The 16334-nt window shown below is 42.2% G+C and overlaps 1 long non-coding RNA gene across 1 annotated transcript in view; it reads left to right on the plus strand.

Moving 5' to 3' along the window:
* LOC133490341 (uncharacterized) overlaps positions 1-16334 on the plus strand; it is a 223561-nt gene that overhangs the window by 136643 nt on the left and 70584 nt on the right. The gene's annotated exons all lie outside the window — the stretch shown is intronic.

Here is a 16334-nt window from a genome sequence, read left to right on the forward strand (position 1 = left end):
GGAGCCTTGCACTTGTTTCTCTTCGGCGAGCCGGTCCCATTTTGGGGTAGTCTGTGACAATGACAACTGAAGTGTCTTATTTTCAGGCAAATCTCAATTGAAATCCCCAGGACACAACTCCACGAGCTGAAGCAGTTTTGAAGGCTTCATTGCCTCATTTTTGAGGCTGTCACTTCTTTTTCTTGGAAGTTGCAAGCTCTTCTTATTCTTCTCTCTCATCTTTTGGCCTTTCCGACTTTTTTGGGGCTTCCTGTTTTACTACTGTTTTACTACATGAGAGACGAATGAGCGAGGCCCAGGCAGATGCACCCAATTTTCAAAATAAAACTACTTTCAGACTCAGATAACCAATTGAATGTTTTTTTGTTCAGGCTATCTTTTTCGGCCCAGTGGTTGGGGACATCTACTTTACAAGACACCAGCCACCATTTCTCTATTGATAACATAAGCCAAGCTTGAATTAGTTCACACGTGACACCCTTTCAGTCCCTTCTTGTTGGCCGTCTCTTCGCCACGTTCGAGGTCGACCACTTTAAACGGCGCTTGTGTTGTGTTCTGCATCAGAGTCGGGGCTGCTTGAACATCGGCGGCAGGGGAGCTGACATCGAACACGAAGGTTAAGTGACAGGCGGGGCACAATAAGGTCAGCATTGGCGCGTCGCCCTTCCAGACCTCTCAGGAACAGAGCGGCAGGAAAAGGCCCAGTCAACTGCTTGCAGATGTGTCTGGACGCATGCTTCACCGGAAAACACGAGGCAGGCGCCGCTCTCTGATGGTACCGCCGGTCACTTCTAATCTGCATCTGGTTGACAAGGGAGACATGCAACACTCCAGTCAGGACTCACATGTGTGCAAGTGTATGTGTGTGTGTGAGTGTGTGTGTAATCTCAGGCACCCGACTGGATTGGACCTTGACAGGATATTTTGACTAATCTCCTGATAGCTGGCATCTTTGCTTGAGCTTGAGGAGTTCATGCACCAAGGGAGGTCATAAACATCCTCAGCCATCAACTTTGATTTGTTTCAGTTTGGTATACCTTCTATTAGTTTAGTCATGTTGCATGTAATTTGCACAAAACTGACATATTTTAAATTCCCTAATACAGTAATCCCCTGCCACGAATTGTGATAAAATGTGAGTAATTCATTAATTTAATGAATATTCATTCATATTTTAAACCATACAGTAAATATAACACGATGATCCCAAACACTTAAATATCATTTCAAACTCATTGCAACATTATTGCAAAAATAAATGATTTCGAATTACAGTGGTAATTTCGATTACGACTCAGCCAATTTAGGGGTTTTTCAAGAGATGAGTCGTCGCTGGGCCATTTTAACATTTTTACATTTTTGTTTTGAGCAAAGGTTTGTGATACGAGTGGTGGATGGTGGCAGGGAACTCAACTCAGCTCCCAGTTCAACTTTACTGACAAAACAAAGAGAATTACACATTTAAAACAACCACATAAATTTGAATTATGTAGCTTAATGCTAACGCACAATTCAAAATGCCATTGAGGGCCTAACAAATAGCATCTAAGCAATGGGTATTTAAACGCACACGGTGCAGCAACACATGTATGCAGACAGTATAACAATACAGTACTCACAAGCATATATATTTTTGTATTCTATGTGAAAAACAACTATCACTGCAGTTTACTCAACCACTGACTTGTGAAACTCTTTTTCGTTTGTTTCGGTATGACTGTATTATCCTGCCGTTAGTCCCCCGCCCCCAGTTTCATCAACTTTATCATTCCAAAAGGAAAACATGATTTCAGATATTAGTGTTTTGAGTTGCGAGAATGGTCACAGAAGTTAAGGCTCCTCTGTAATTTGTAATTACACCAGAAGTGCTTGTGTACTTGCTCATGGAGCAAAGACTCGTACTTTGTTCCGCTAACAAACCAGGCCAAACCTAGCACATCCCCGACATACAAAGCTTGTCTCTCAATCGAGATGTATTATTTCAAAATGCAGTATTTCCTTGACACCAGTGTACTTCTTTCCTATTAGATAGGACTTTGCCTCCACTTTAACTACCGTAGACATTTCTATTGGTCAGCTGGAATTCAAAAGTTTACTTCCACAGACAAATATGTTTGTCAAGTACGTTTTCAAGGTGTCACAGAAGCCAAAAATATTAGTGTCAGTCAATGTTCTGCTTGTCATTTCTTTTCACAAGAATCCTGTTTTCTCCGCTTTTTGTTAGAAGCCCGTGTTTTTGGTGAAACCAACCCATGTTCTACTGCTGCTTACTAAAAAATGGAAAGCCAAAACAAACTTTCTGGTGAAAGGAGAGAGCATACCCGCTCTTATGGTAGGTTTTGCGAAACTCTGCGTTTAAACGGCTGGCAGTGCACGAGTTAATAAAAAGGTGTGTCAATTAGTTGGTGCTTGAAACAAAGAGTGTTTTGTTGTTGCCATTGAATTGAGAAAAAAAAGTTATTATAATACATATGCACAAATAAAGGCACCCCTCCAGGAAATGCCTTAAATGCCCTTTCCTCGCTGCAGTTGAATAAATAAACACCCTCGGCCACTCTGAGGAAATACGACCTTGTAAGTAGAGTCGGCAGTGTTGCTGTGTTTGCTGAAGCGAGTGACTGTAGACACCAGGTGACTTCATGTTTTATTTATTAGTGTGCCACTATGTGACTTAAAAAAATAAATAAAATCACAAATCTATTTTTAGATGATGTCATTTTGGTAAAGATTGACAAAACCTGCCGTATAGCTTCAAATCCATCCAGCCATTTTCTATATACAATTAACATCCAGGTTGTGAGGGGGAGCTTACAGTTACAATTTATTGAATATAATGCTATTTTTTTTTTTATTTCTTGATAAATTCCCACGAAAACATGTTCAAACCATCAATTAATGAAGATGGTTTGTAGCACACATACAAATATTATCCTGGGAATGAGCTCCTTTTAAGTAAGTAGAATTGCAACCATTGCAACAAGCGAGCAGGCTTTTCAAATCTCTATATTAAATATTCTCACCATAGGTCTGTACCATTAAACACTCTACACTGTTATGCTACTTTTACAAAAGAGTAAATGTAAAGAGCAGCTCGGATCTTTAATGAGATTCAGGCAGTAATTGCTTAACTATCCTCACGGTAAACTCAATTGGAGGCCAGCTTGCATGTGTCTCATTTCTGTTATTATATTTACTAATAAACGTAGGAGACAGCCACATTTGCTGTCTCTGTTGTCTCGATGCAATTTAAGGCTTTTTTCGGTTTTTTTTGTTTTTGTTTTTTTTTATATAAAAGATGAGTGGAAGTCAACTTTTTACACAGAACCCCATGGAAAAGTTAGACTCTATGATTAACATTCTTTTGCCAACTTTCAACATAACATACACCGTGTGTTCTATTTTCTATTGGCATTAGAGGGAAATTCTCACAAGGCCTCAAATGTGTGTTATTTCTTTCTACCCTTCCTTACGGCTTATTATAGTCTGCCATTTAACGGCTACAAAAGCTACGTCATCAACTTGTTTGTTGGCCTTCTTCAGACGTGTGCAAGGTGTCACGAAAGATGATGCAAGTGTTTGTGAAATGAGGAGGAAGCCCAATTGTGTTGCCTTTGCTATCTGTGTACGCACACATAGAATTACACACACTCAGTTCCAGCGGATGGTGTACTGGTGAGACCCGTAGCTCCTCCACCCCTTCTTGAGGAACCATGAAGAAGTCCCCTTAGAAGAACCCTTAAAAATGTAGCGTGCATTTGGTTTGTGTTTGTCTGATAAAAAAAATAAAAAAGACATAAAATTATTCCACAGAGAAACGTTGGAATGTTACAAGATCTAGAGGTCAGTAAGTGAATTTGTAATTTTTACAATTCCCACACAAAAATGCTGATGTTGTCTATCACTCGTTGATAATAATATTATATATTGACATTTAACATTCAGTATGTGTAAAACTTTTACACTAGTGTCATTTGACAAATTAAAGGCCCAACTTTTTTCTTGTATACGTTACAATTTCATAAAATGACTTTTTTCCCTCATAGAAGTAAAACTGTTTTTAAAAATACTTCTACCTCTAAAAAAATAATACTTTGTTCTTTCAGTATTTGACTTTATTCTCGTAAAATCTTTTGTGATTTTCGTCCCCCAGTTCTGTGTTCTTCTTGTATTACGATTTCTTTTTTTTTGTTTGTTAAAATGCATCTTTCACTTTGTAATGATTTTATTCTCACACATTGGGACTTTTCTCACCATAAAAATATGACCTCATTTATATTTCAGAACTTGTTTCTAATTTGTGATATATATTTGTTGACATAATACTTTATTTTTGTTACATGACAGGTTTTTCCCATGAAATTATGACTTCAATTTTATTCTCATAACTTAAGACTTATTATTCTTCTCATTAGTTTTTTTCGATAGAAAAAATAATTTGTAATACTTTGACGTTATTCTACCAACATTAAACTTTTGTAACTTTCATTATTTCGTCATATTTCATCAATATGAGGTTTTTATTTTAAAAATACAGCTTTCACTTTATTCTCATATGTTGAGACGTTTTTTTCCTGAAAAAAATACAACTTCATTCTTTTAAACAGTTTGACTTTAATCTCGATTGTATTTTATAATTTATAACTTCCTTATCCTAATAACATAATAGCATAATTGTCATTGTTAACGTACTACCGATTTAAAAAGTACCTTGCTAAAAATGGATTTTTCCATATTTTGTAGATTTTCAGTCATCTAGGTCATGGTAATCTGCGAAGGTTATTTGTTGAAATTGTTTTATTAATTTCTTTCTTGTTTTCTGAACATGTTTGGATGTGACTTGGGCATACGTATTATTAGCCTAATGACTTTTTGATAGATTAGATTTCAGGTTTCGCTCCTGTAAATATGACTTTTGACTTAACTTTTCTTGAAATATGATTTAAGTATCATAGTCTTTGACTTTATTTTCATAACCTTCAGACATATTACTATTCTCATTATATTGTGCCTTTTGTGTTGTAAAAGACATCGTAATACTTGGACTTTTTTCCCCTTGCATTTCTGTGTTGCCTCAACACATCTCGAGAGTGCTTCACCAAAAATGTGCAGAAAAAGGGAATATCTTTCAATATGTTCATTCCCCCTGTCATCGTCTCAATTTTTTCCCCGCCATTCCAGGTCTTGTTTTCATCTGATTGTGTGCACCTATTGATTGACAAGTGGCTCCAGAGCCACTCAGGCCTCTTAAAATACCAGGCCGGGGCTTCGGGTTTCAGGCCCCGGCCTCGGGCCCCACTATTGTCTGCGTCTGGAAGGCTGGCTCCGTCCCGGCCCGGCCCAGCCCAGTCAGTCCCCTATTCAGCCTGCCTGCTTTTATGTGAGCTCCTGCCTGCTTGTTTGCTAACCAGCCTGCCTGCTACCCACAGGGCCCTGCTCTAGGTGGGGCTGACAGGTGTCAACACTGACACGAACATGGCAGTTGGGAAGAGAGACAGGTAGACGGCACACAGGCCCAGGCGCCTTTGATGGCAGTCCATCTCAAGGGTCTTGCCTATCTAGTGCTCCTCACTCATCTTTTTCGTCCCCTTCAGTGTCAGCGTTCTCTTTCGCCTCGTCACAGGTTCACAAGTTCCCCGGCTGGGGGGTTGTTTACCTACACCGCGGTGGCTGTCACTCGCAGAGCGCGAATGGGCCGGAGCTCACGTTTCCCGCTGCGTGAATGGCGGATGCAATCGAATATCCTGTACCTTCCGCTAATTTCGTGCAATGGACGCTCTGCGGTTACGGCGCTCGCTTTGTGTCTGCGGGTAATTATGTACAGTTTAGTTATCATGATGGCGACCGTAGCGCCGGGATCACACCCTCACACCTCTTTCATGTGGGGCTTAGCGTCGCGTCTTGTCTGCCCCACCTGACATTTTAATCAGGCTGAGTTGTTTGCAGTGCCACATCCCCTCAGCCCAAAGTCTCATCCGGAGAATGCATGTAATGAAATTTGCCCTAAATCATGGACATCAGGCCAGAGGTCCCAAAGGTTAAGAGGAACGCCGGGTCAGGTCCCAGATAAAGCTCCCTGGGCAGAATTAAAAGGGAAAGGCTTCCTTTGTCCAAGCGGCCACACGGGTCAAGTGGGTCAGGAGGTCAGTGTCTGAGGGTGGAAAGGTGGACCTGGGGGGGGGGGGGGGGCGTTACCTCGCTCCTCCACCCTCACACAACTACACACTCCACCCCACCTCCAAAATCAAAATCACCTCGCGAAATGTTTTTTATTTTATGGCCAGCGGCATAAAAACACCTTCTAATCCAGTGGTTCGCAAACTATTCACACCAAGTACCAGCATAATGACCATAGTGTTATCCAAAAAAGAGGCAGAGGTTTTATTCCATCCAGCCATTCATTTTCTAAACCGCTTAACCTGTTCAGGGTCGTGGGTCGCTGGCGCCTATTCCATGTGATTTCGGGCAGAAAGACTACTCCCTGGACCGGTCACCAGTCAATCACATCCCACATATAAAGACAGATGACCATTCATACTCCGCTCACGTTCACACCATCGCTGCCTGCAACAAAGTCAGGCGAGTCTACCACTACACTAACATTAACTCGGTTCCTTTCGTAAAAAAAATATTATTGTAAACCACTGTAACCTTCTGCCCGGTTTGAGCATTAAGACTGTGCTCAGATGTAGGAAAAATAAAAATTAAACAACTAATGACTCAAATTCTATTGCACATAAAAGATTAGGACCTAATGGAAGAGGAAGATGCTCGCAGTACAAGCACCTGTGACATCATTGTTAGCGACGCATAAGGGCAGATGACACGGGGGGCGAGGGGGGAGGACGATATGTTTGGAGGGGCCAAATTAGATTGACGTCAAACCCCCTGCTCATTGATAAAGATGACAGATGCTCGCACGGGGCACGGCGCGCCAGAGTCAGACGTTAACGTGGTTAACTGTTATTTGCTAGCAGTGCTATTACTCTAAATGGCATTACGGCGGGATGGGTGGCTGCAAGACGCGCCGGCGGGCCGACTGGGTGTATGCTCGCGTGTTTTATGGCTCGACTTGTGGCCGCCGTTTTTAAATATTGAATGAAAATAGAGGCTGATTGAGACGAATGGGTGTTGATGGCTGATGTCCCAGTTGGGACAAAGAGGCTAAGAGAGCGCTAATAATGGGTTAACCTAACTGGATAAGTTGCCAGCATGGCCAGTCTTGGGCCATGTTTTACTTCAGTCTGGAATGATAAGCCCTCATTTACATTTAGATTCCCCTAAAACAATAACAGTAGTGAGCAGTAATAAATTACAAATAATTTGTGACTGTGATTTTTCAGATATCTAGACTTCTGATGATTTTTTTTCTTATACGTCCTACATTTGAAAACAGATATCTGTACTTTATACTCCTTACCTAGTCAAAGTAGGCTCGGTACTCCGCGGGGGATGATGATGTGTAAAAAAAAAAAAAAAAAGACGTAAAGAGTAAGAGATGAGGTTGAAATATTGTGGACTGAGGAGTTGGGAAAAAATGTCTCAAAAGTAGCGCTAGTCGGTGAGTTAGCAGCATGGGCTTTTATCCTGCTGGTTAGCGCACTCGACTCCCAACCCGGGGGGACGGTGGGTTTGAGCCTCGGGCAGGATCGCCCCAGATGATCACCGTCACATGACTAACAGTTAAGCTAGCTTCTTGTCATTCTTCTTCAACTGAAGTAGTACATTACAAGTTTAAATCATAATCAATTCTTCGTATAGAAATGATTTGAAATGCCATGAATCCATTCCAGTCCTGTTTTTAATACAGGAAAATAGCACTGTACTGTAAAAAAAACGTAATAAAACCTAATAAAGGATAATGTAAAGTAATAAACCTGTTTTATTTTAAACACAAAGAAAAAAATCATGCATGCAATGGTCTGTGATTAAAAAAACACTGTACTACTCTTTCTTCTTCTTTGTACTTACTGCCTGTCCGGATGCACTGTGGTACCATGTTGCCCCTCACAGGTCATTCTTGGGATTACAGTAGACATCTGGTTTGGGGGAGCGGACTCAAATTATCGATAGGTTTATGTGCGTGGTGTGTTGTGTTGATAATCTAAAGTGCACCACAACAGTACACAAGTGTGTAAAGTGTCTGTTAGTGTGCTACTGTAAGAGCAGTAAGAAAACGCTTACCGATATTTTACTTATATGTCGAGGCCTCTAACAGTTTAAATATCAATCCATCAATTTTCTCTACCACTTATCCTCACTAGGGTATCTGTTATGTTAAAAATCTTTATGTGTGTACCACTCTTTACTTTAATACCCTTGACAACTTTTAACAAAAGATGCACACAAAAAAGTGCAGTACCAAAGGTAAGATGCACTTCCAGGTTGAAGCGAGTCTTTCAATCCACTTTAATGAGCTATGGAACACTGAATACATGTGAACGTGTGCGTTGCTGATAGCAATTCCTCGGACCAACAAGAGAATCAATCAGATAGAGTAGTTTGCGTCTGGTCTCATGTCTTCGGGGTAGATCAAGAGATGTCTGCCATGTTTACGTGGAGTGACCCTCATTCTTCTTGTTCATCCCAAGGGCTCTCTCGCGCTCTCTCTCTCTCTCTCTCTCTCTCTCTCTCTCTCTCTCTCTCTCTCTCTCTCTCTCTCTCTCTCTCTCTCCCTCTCTCCCTCCCTCTCTCCCTCTCTCTCTCTCTCTCTGCCACTCTCTATCTCGATCTACCTCAGTGTCTCGGCCTAGCTCCCTTATCGGACTGTCTGCGCTTGTTGACCCAACCTGAGTTGGTTAGTCATCCTCTCCAGGCGTCACTAAGGCAATTTCAGGCATGACCGTAAATCAGCTGACGGGCTCCGCTATCAGTAACTGACACATTCGACATCTAAAGCAAAGTTTAATGGTGAGCAATAAACATTTATGGGTATGGCTTTTCTTATTTGTGTGTGTTGGTGCAACTCTTTACTGGAGTATCTCTTTGGAACTAGTTCAGTCTCTCTCCTCTTATCACACACACACGATGTCAGAGTTACAGAGACAAAACAAGCTGCCGGCACCCACGTAACCTGTTTGTTAAGATCGGAGTCATTCCGCCACAAGCACTGATGTATTTATACTTCTCCTCTGATTGGACTGTTGAATGACTGTGGGTCAAAAGGCGCTGATAAGACCGCAGAAAGGTGTGAAAACAGTGCTTCGAATAACAAGACACAAGGTTGGGTTTGTTCTGAGTAAGAGGAATATAATAAAATAATCTGTGGGACCTGTTTTTACAGCACTCCCACTTTGTAAACACTTTAATCAGATAAGGGACCAAGGAAAAAATGTTGAGTGGTGTGGACTCCCCAAGCATCACGACTATTTAGCCAAGCTGTCAAAGGGGGCGCCTGACCCGCACTATATATGTGCTTCTGGGAGATTAATACAAGCCGAAAATTGCACTGAAATGCAAACAACTTAACAAATATCAGACAAAGTTATTGTATTGTCAGCTGCCCAAGTGTGGGGTAGCCTTAGTAGTACGTCTTGCCTTAAAATAACTTTTTACGGGGCTAATATTGTCCAAAAAGGCGTAATGTTAAAACTACAAAAGGGAAGTGAAATGAGACTGTTAAGCAAACATAGTACATAACCTATCATTATCATATTTACTTTGCCATCTCTTTATAGGAATACACTCAGAAAACGACGAACCAAATTAGTAAAAACATACAGTATATGATCCTTTTACGCTTCAGTTTTATACCTAGACAGTAGTTATACACCGGTGCCTGAGATATGAGTGACCCGATATTACAGTATATTAAAATATTATTATTTTTGAGACATAAACCGTCATTTGGCAGAGTTTTATTTTGTATTTTTTTTGCTTTGACCTGTGAGCAAAAATTTTTGATACGAGCGCTGTATGGTAGCACTGAACTCAACCAACTTCACAACAGGATGCCGTTTAGCGAACAATTCTTCAAAAAAGAGACATCAAGCTGTTTATTGCCACCCCCAGTTAAAGTTTACTGTCAAATTAAACACAAAATTAAGAGAATTACACGTTGCGTATTTAAAACAACCACATAGTTTGGCCTTAAGAAAGTCCACTTAGCTTAATGTTAACAAACAACGCAAACGCCATAGACAGGCAGATAGCGTTGGTGTTGGAGATAGCGTTGGTGTTGGAGTGTTATAACCCTTTAAGCAGCAGATGTGACCGTCTCCATGTCCAGTATATCCTTATGTCTGTATTGTACAGCCCCCAGGTGACCAAGCCAAACATTCCAGAAATGCACATTCACTATGACTTAATGAACTGTTTAATTCTTAACATTGTATTTCAATTTGTGATTGCTATGTTTTTAAAATATACAATATTATAGAGAGCTATTTTCCTTATTAAAAAAAAAAAGGTTGTTTTTTTTTGGGGGGGGGGGGGCATCTGGTACAAATTGATGGCATTCCAATTAATTTCAATGGGAAAAGATGATTTGAGATACAACTCTCTGGCGTTCCAAACATGCTCACGGAATGAACTGCCACCACTGTATTTGTATAGCATACAGTCAAATATACCTTGCACGCCATTCCCAACACTGTGTATGACAAAAAATATTCATGTAAAACAAAAAAGTGAAAATAAACCATTGTACAAAATGTAAGGTTCAAGAAACCTACTGATTTGATACGTAAATCGAAAGGAGCGGATGTCATTGCTATTTCCTATATTTATCCCACTGTTTGCTTTTATATATATATATATATATATATATATATATATATATATATATATATATATATATATATTGAAATCACTGAAAAAGGTAATTAAGAAAGCTAGTGCTGACCTAACTTTGGCACAGCACTGCATTGTACAAGTCATCTTTGGCCATCATGACAAAATAATGTTTGTCCCAAAGTGTGCATTAAAATCTGTTTTCCCATCTGCACATTGTCTGCACTCGTACAATGGATAGTACAGTTTGGCATCCCAGTGCAGCGCATAGTGTCGCACAAGAAAAAAGTTCCCTTACAGTGCAAAACAAAATCGCTGAACAATGCAACAAAGGAGTTTGCTGAGCATCCCGGATCGCGAGTGGCGGCGGCGCGGCGCAGATATGACAACGTGGGTTTAATTAGAGCATCAACACCAGCATGCGGCAGTGGCCGGCTGATAAGGAGAGCAGACAGATGACAGGAGGTGTGTGAGGCCGCTTGGAGACAGTCTTATCTCGGGGCGGAGAAAGACTGCAGCCGCCCTGGCTTCCTCACGCAATGGAGGGAGGGGTGGACAAGGAGGATGTGTGTTTGTGGGGGTGTGTATAATATGCGATAGGTCTGTTACCTGTGAGTCACCGTGCTTTTTTCCTGGATGACTGGCACGTGTCATGTGTGGGTCAAAGGCTGGCGTCGTTAACTTCAATGCCTCAGTGCCACCTTGCGTTCTCTCGTGTTTGCTTGGTGTCACGGGGCAACGAGGATGATCCTTGAGGACACCTCATTAGGTACTCTTGCACTGGCTAAATAAGGGAACCACACTGTAGTAAACTCTTATATCGCAAGCCATTTAAACATTAGACAGCTAGCCTTAAACTTAACCAAACCCTAAAGATATCTTGACTTAGAATTATGAGTCACCAGAATCAAATTTTCAATATCAGTTCTACAATTCAGTTGCAGAATTGACGTCGTGGATATCTGAATTGTAGATCTGTAATGACAAACCCCATACACATGAATAGCAAAAGTGAAGTCGTTTGTACTAGTCAGAATACAGTTGCAGATACAGTGTATGTAGTTATGGTTTGAACAATTAATATAGGCAATTTTAGGGTGGTGTCCATTTCTAATGGTGTTTCGCTATTCGCGGCACAAAAACAACGGTACCTATTGTGTTTAGAAGCTATTCCCTCTATATTGAATTGAAAAAAGGAAACCCAAACCCAAACTTCATCACGGCCGAAGCGTTAAGATAAAACTTAAGAGTGGAAAAAAAACAAAGTCGGCGACGGTGTTTTTCATGTGCTCTGAAAGGAAGGCATCAAATAAAATGTGGGCAGATGGATGACCATCTACTCGTGTTTGTGTATGCTAATGTTTATGGGGGATATTAAGTCACTGAGGGAGATGTCCATAAAACAGAAAAAAAAAATCCATATAGTCCTGGTGCTATGGCTCTAGTGTGTGTATTTGTGTGTTTGTGTGTATGAGTGGGTCTGGGTGGGGGGGCGGTGGTTGAGCGTGAGGCTCTGGCTCCTAGCTGTCTGCGCCTCGCTCCCTGCCGCTCACTGCACACCACATTATTTTTAACCCACTGCCTCCGAGAGGAAGCAGGAGACGTTTGGGCCTCTGAAGTCCAGCACAATGAGGAGTGCGCGCTCATACACACACACAATTAGTGAATAGCACACGTGCGCTTATACACCTACACACACGCACAAACAACAGACGCACCGGCTTTTGTCATCTGCCAAACTAACTTTTGTCATCTGTCGGCACACGCGCATTAACAGACACTTTACACACTTTCCTCCTCAGCTGCCAGACGTCCACCTTCCGCTCTCGGTGGACGCGCTGTCTCACCCTCGCCGTGACGCTGGGCAAGTCCCTGTTGACCCAGATCCTCCAGCGGGTCACCCCGGGTCAGTGGGCCGCAAATGAACTGGTGCTAATTACGGTAAACACCAACACGGCGGCGTGTTGGCGTGCCCGCCTGTGTGTGCGTGCAAGCGAGTGTGGAGAGTGGACGGGCCTAATTCCTGGGAAAAGGGAAGGTCCCATGAGGCAATCAGGCCCGTCTCGTAGCCGGTGTTGATTGTCCCTTGTGGGGGGCTTTTAGCTTGTAGGCGCTTGTATCTATTTTCTCACTTCCCCTCCTGTAAACTTAATCACGGGCCTCCTGATTGGCACTTGGAAACGCGATGTTTGGGTCAAAATAAACCATGAAGCTATCAGCAGGATGTGAGAACAGTTTGCAGAGGCGGAGGACTCCAGTCACATGACTTGACCCGAGTTAGACTTAAGTCATCAATTTTTAGGACTTGGGAATTGCTTAGCTAAGATGTATGAAAGACTCGACTCGATGAAGACTCGATTTGACTCAGACTTGAACTACACGGCTTGTACAAGTCTTCCCCGTTTACATTTTAAAACCTGCTTAAAACTGCATGCTTAAATGCATCTAAGCTAACAATTTTCAGACTTCTTCTAAAATCTTGGTGACATAATACCGCACGGCTCCCGCAGAGTGAGGAAAAGGCAGGCAGAAGTCTTCTGTGTCCAAAAGAGTTCATAGATTTGTTCTCACGCTATTTTCCACACTTTAAATTAGTTAATAATGTGTAAAAATAACAGAAAGCATGGAAACAGAGCAGTAGTATCGATTTGCGAAAAAATATTAAATTGACCGTATTTGGACATACAGTACGGTTATGGTTTTGCCCGACAGCGACGATATGCGACTGACAGTTGATCGTTACCTGTAGATGCGGCTAGCCTGGGATCACATGATCCACTCCCCCTCTCCTCCCTCCTCCTCCTGCTATTCCCCTTCCCCGCCTGCCCGCCTCACATGACTCCATCTTGTCTAATTGACTCCACTCTCTGCAACGCACCCAATCAAGCGCTCCCAGGATGCCTCGCAGGGTGGGGGCGGAGGGGAGCGACAGACTGACTGAGTGGTGCCTTGTAAGTGTTTAACCTCCTGCAGAGGGGGAGGGGGGAACACGCACACACCAACACAGGCACACAAACACACACACGGTGTGACTGACTCGCCTTCTGAAGCCAGTGCCATTGACATCAGATTACAGATGAGGCAGCCCATAATTTCCAGAAAACCACAAACGCAGCGGCCTTGGAAACATACACCTCTTCGTTGCTCGTTTTCTTCAAACACACACACGTACACGCACGCACACACACACTTGTAGGGAAAGGTGATCAACAGGGAAAGTGATGGCTCGGGGTAAATTGAGGGTAATTAAGTCCAGAACCTCCATGTCTGAATCGATGAGATGAGAGGACGCAGGCCCAGCTCACGTTGCACTTCTCTGTTTGGACACGGTCTCAACGCTTTTCTCTGTCCTTTTTCGGCACCCACTTGTTATTTATTTGTTTTTTGTTTTTAATTAACCACACATCTTAATCAATAATGATTATCAATCAGGGATTTCGGCAAGGCCGCTTAGCCCCCCTCTATTCCCTTGAAAAATAAAAACAAAAGTGGAACCATAGGCCAGGGGTGTCAAACCCATATTTTTCGCGAGCCGCATCGTAGTCATGGTTTCCCCTCTAAGGACCGTTATGACTGTGAAACAAAATGATGGATAACTAGCTTTGAAATCAGCAGCCACTAAAAAGCAAGGTATTTATTTTCACAGAATTGTAGTGTGAACATGGCACACCATTTTATATTAGTGTGCTCCTGAAACTTGGCATCGTTTGGCCTTCACAAGCGCATCAATGTCATTTAAGTGTTGTCAGTGCACCCTCCAGTGGACAAAATTTGCAAGAAAAGTTACTTTTATTGAAAAAGAGCAGTGAATGTGTTCTCCATCCCCACGGGCCAGATTGAACCCCCTGACGGGCCGGTTCAGGCCCGCGGGCCGTATGGTTCACACCCCTGAGCTAGCTGTTGCGTCAGCCAGTTAGTGATAAACTACGTGCGTTCCGACTTACTGATTTGGTTTGCATCACCGCCACAGGAACGAAACAATAGTGTAACTTGGATTTGTTGTTGAAAAAGTTGAAAGCTACTGTCTGGAGGAATCAAGTGCAAGCTGCTAGCTCAGACTGTATTTTCCACCATTTTTGCTTCTGGTAGGTATCGTATAGCCAGGTGCCCAAATACATTTGTCCACCCTGCGTGTCGTGCTGTGCGCGGTAAATGATAACAGCCCCCTCAGTTCTCTCTCCACGGGGGCGGCAGTTGACATCCTGCTTCGCGGCCCATCCAGCCGCCACAGTGTGCGGCCCAACGCCCTGAAAGTGTCTGCGGCATTGTTCTCCCACTTGAAAGTCAGCAAAGCTTTGTCAGCGTCCTCTCGTGCGGCCCCAAAAACCCTATTCACACGCTTTGCCGTATTTTTAGCTCGTCCGAGTTCGTTCCTGTTGTTCCGGCAATTCTTGAGTAATCTTTTTCAGACGCCCTCCTACGCCTCTCGGCTGCGCCACCTCCTCCATTGTATTTTTAGACAAAGGTGAATAATGGCAGAGAGCTGATTGTGAATTATGAAGGGCCTTCCCGTTGATGAGGGGTTTCTGCACAAGGAGCGAGAGACAAAGAGATTTTAGATTTTTACTAAAACACTTGGTTAACAACAACAAAATGACAAAAAGACTGCTACAAAATTACTAAGACAAGCAAACTCAGCCGAGACTATCACTAAACTTTCACTCTTTTTGTAACTGCACAACAAAACTCCATGAACCCACATCTTCAAAAAAAATATTCAAGTTCCTTGTGGTCTTGTGGAAGTAAAAACTTTAAACCAAAGCTCCTGAAGCCCAAACTAACAGGTCCACGGCAGGCTGTGGGGATGTGCCCACACTTCATCGGTCACACCTTCTGTCTCTGATTGGTTATTTTTCTTCAGGTGCGGTGGTTTCTTGCAAATCATATTAGAGGCAAAAAATGGGGCCAGAGAAGACTGATATATATTTTTTTCCTGTTTCACTAATCATTTTACTCATGTACTCCTATTATCAGGTCATACTGACAATTTTAACAAATATGACAAAAAGATATGTGGGTGAAATTTGTAAACTCCCTCTTCAAGAGCTGGCATAAATGTGTCCTCCGCCTTGTATTTGTCCCAAAAAATAAACATAGGGCCATAGAAAATGGCAGCACAGAGGTTAAAATCATTCATAAGAAGCGGAGATAGGGAGTGAGAGAGTGAGACTGTGTGTGCGCGTACATTTGTGCGAGAGTGTGAGGCTTGAAACAACAGCAACTGTGTCAGTGGACACTGTAGAGTGGCCCTTGGGGACATCACCTCTGAAAATGTGACACATTATCGCCGTTTTACAGTACTGGGGGCTCCCCCCGCCCAAAAAAAAAAAAGAAGAAAATGACACTATTTGAAATATAAATATCTGAGTAACTACATGTCCCAGACAAACGAAATTGAATAGGCTTCATGATTGAAAACACGAGATTTATTAATCACAATTCAGACGGCATAGTCACACAGATAAAGAGACCTTATCACTGTTTCACAAAGCTTTAAAAATGTTCGGTATGCGCATCGTCTGTCACATTTTCTTTTTGCCAATCCTTTTTAAATTTTTGTCCAAATATCCTTATTAGTTGGTGTATTTTTTATTGAATTTACTCAA

Source organism: Phyllopteryx taeniolatus, chromosome 15 (genome assembly GCF_024500385.1).
Source record: "Phyllopteryx taeniolatus isolate TA_2022b chromosome 15, UOR_Ptae_1.2, whole genome shotgun sequence".
NCBI classification, from domain to species: Eukaryota; Metazoa; Chordata; class Actinopteri; order Syngnathiformes; family Syngnathidae; genus Phyllopteryx; species Phyllopteryx taeniolatus.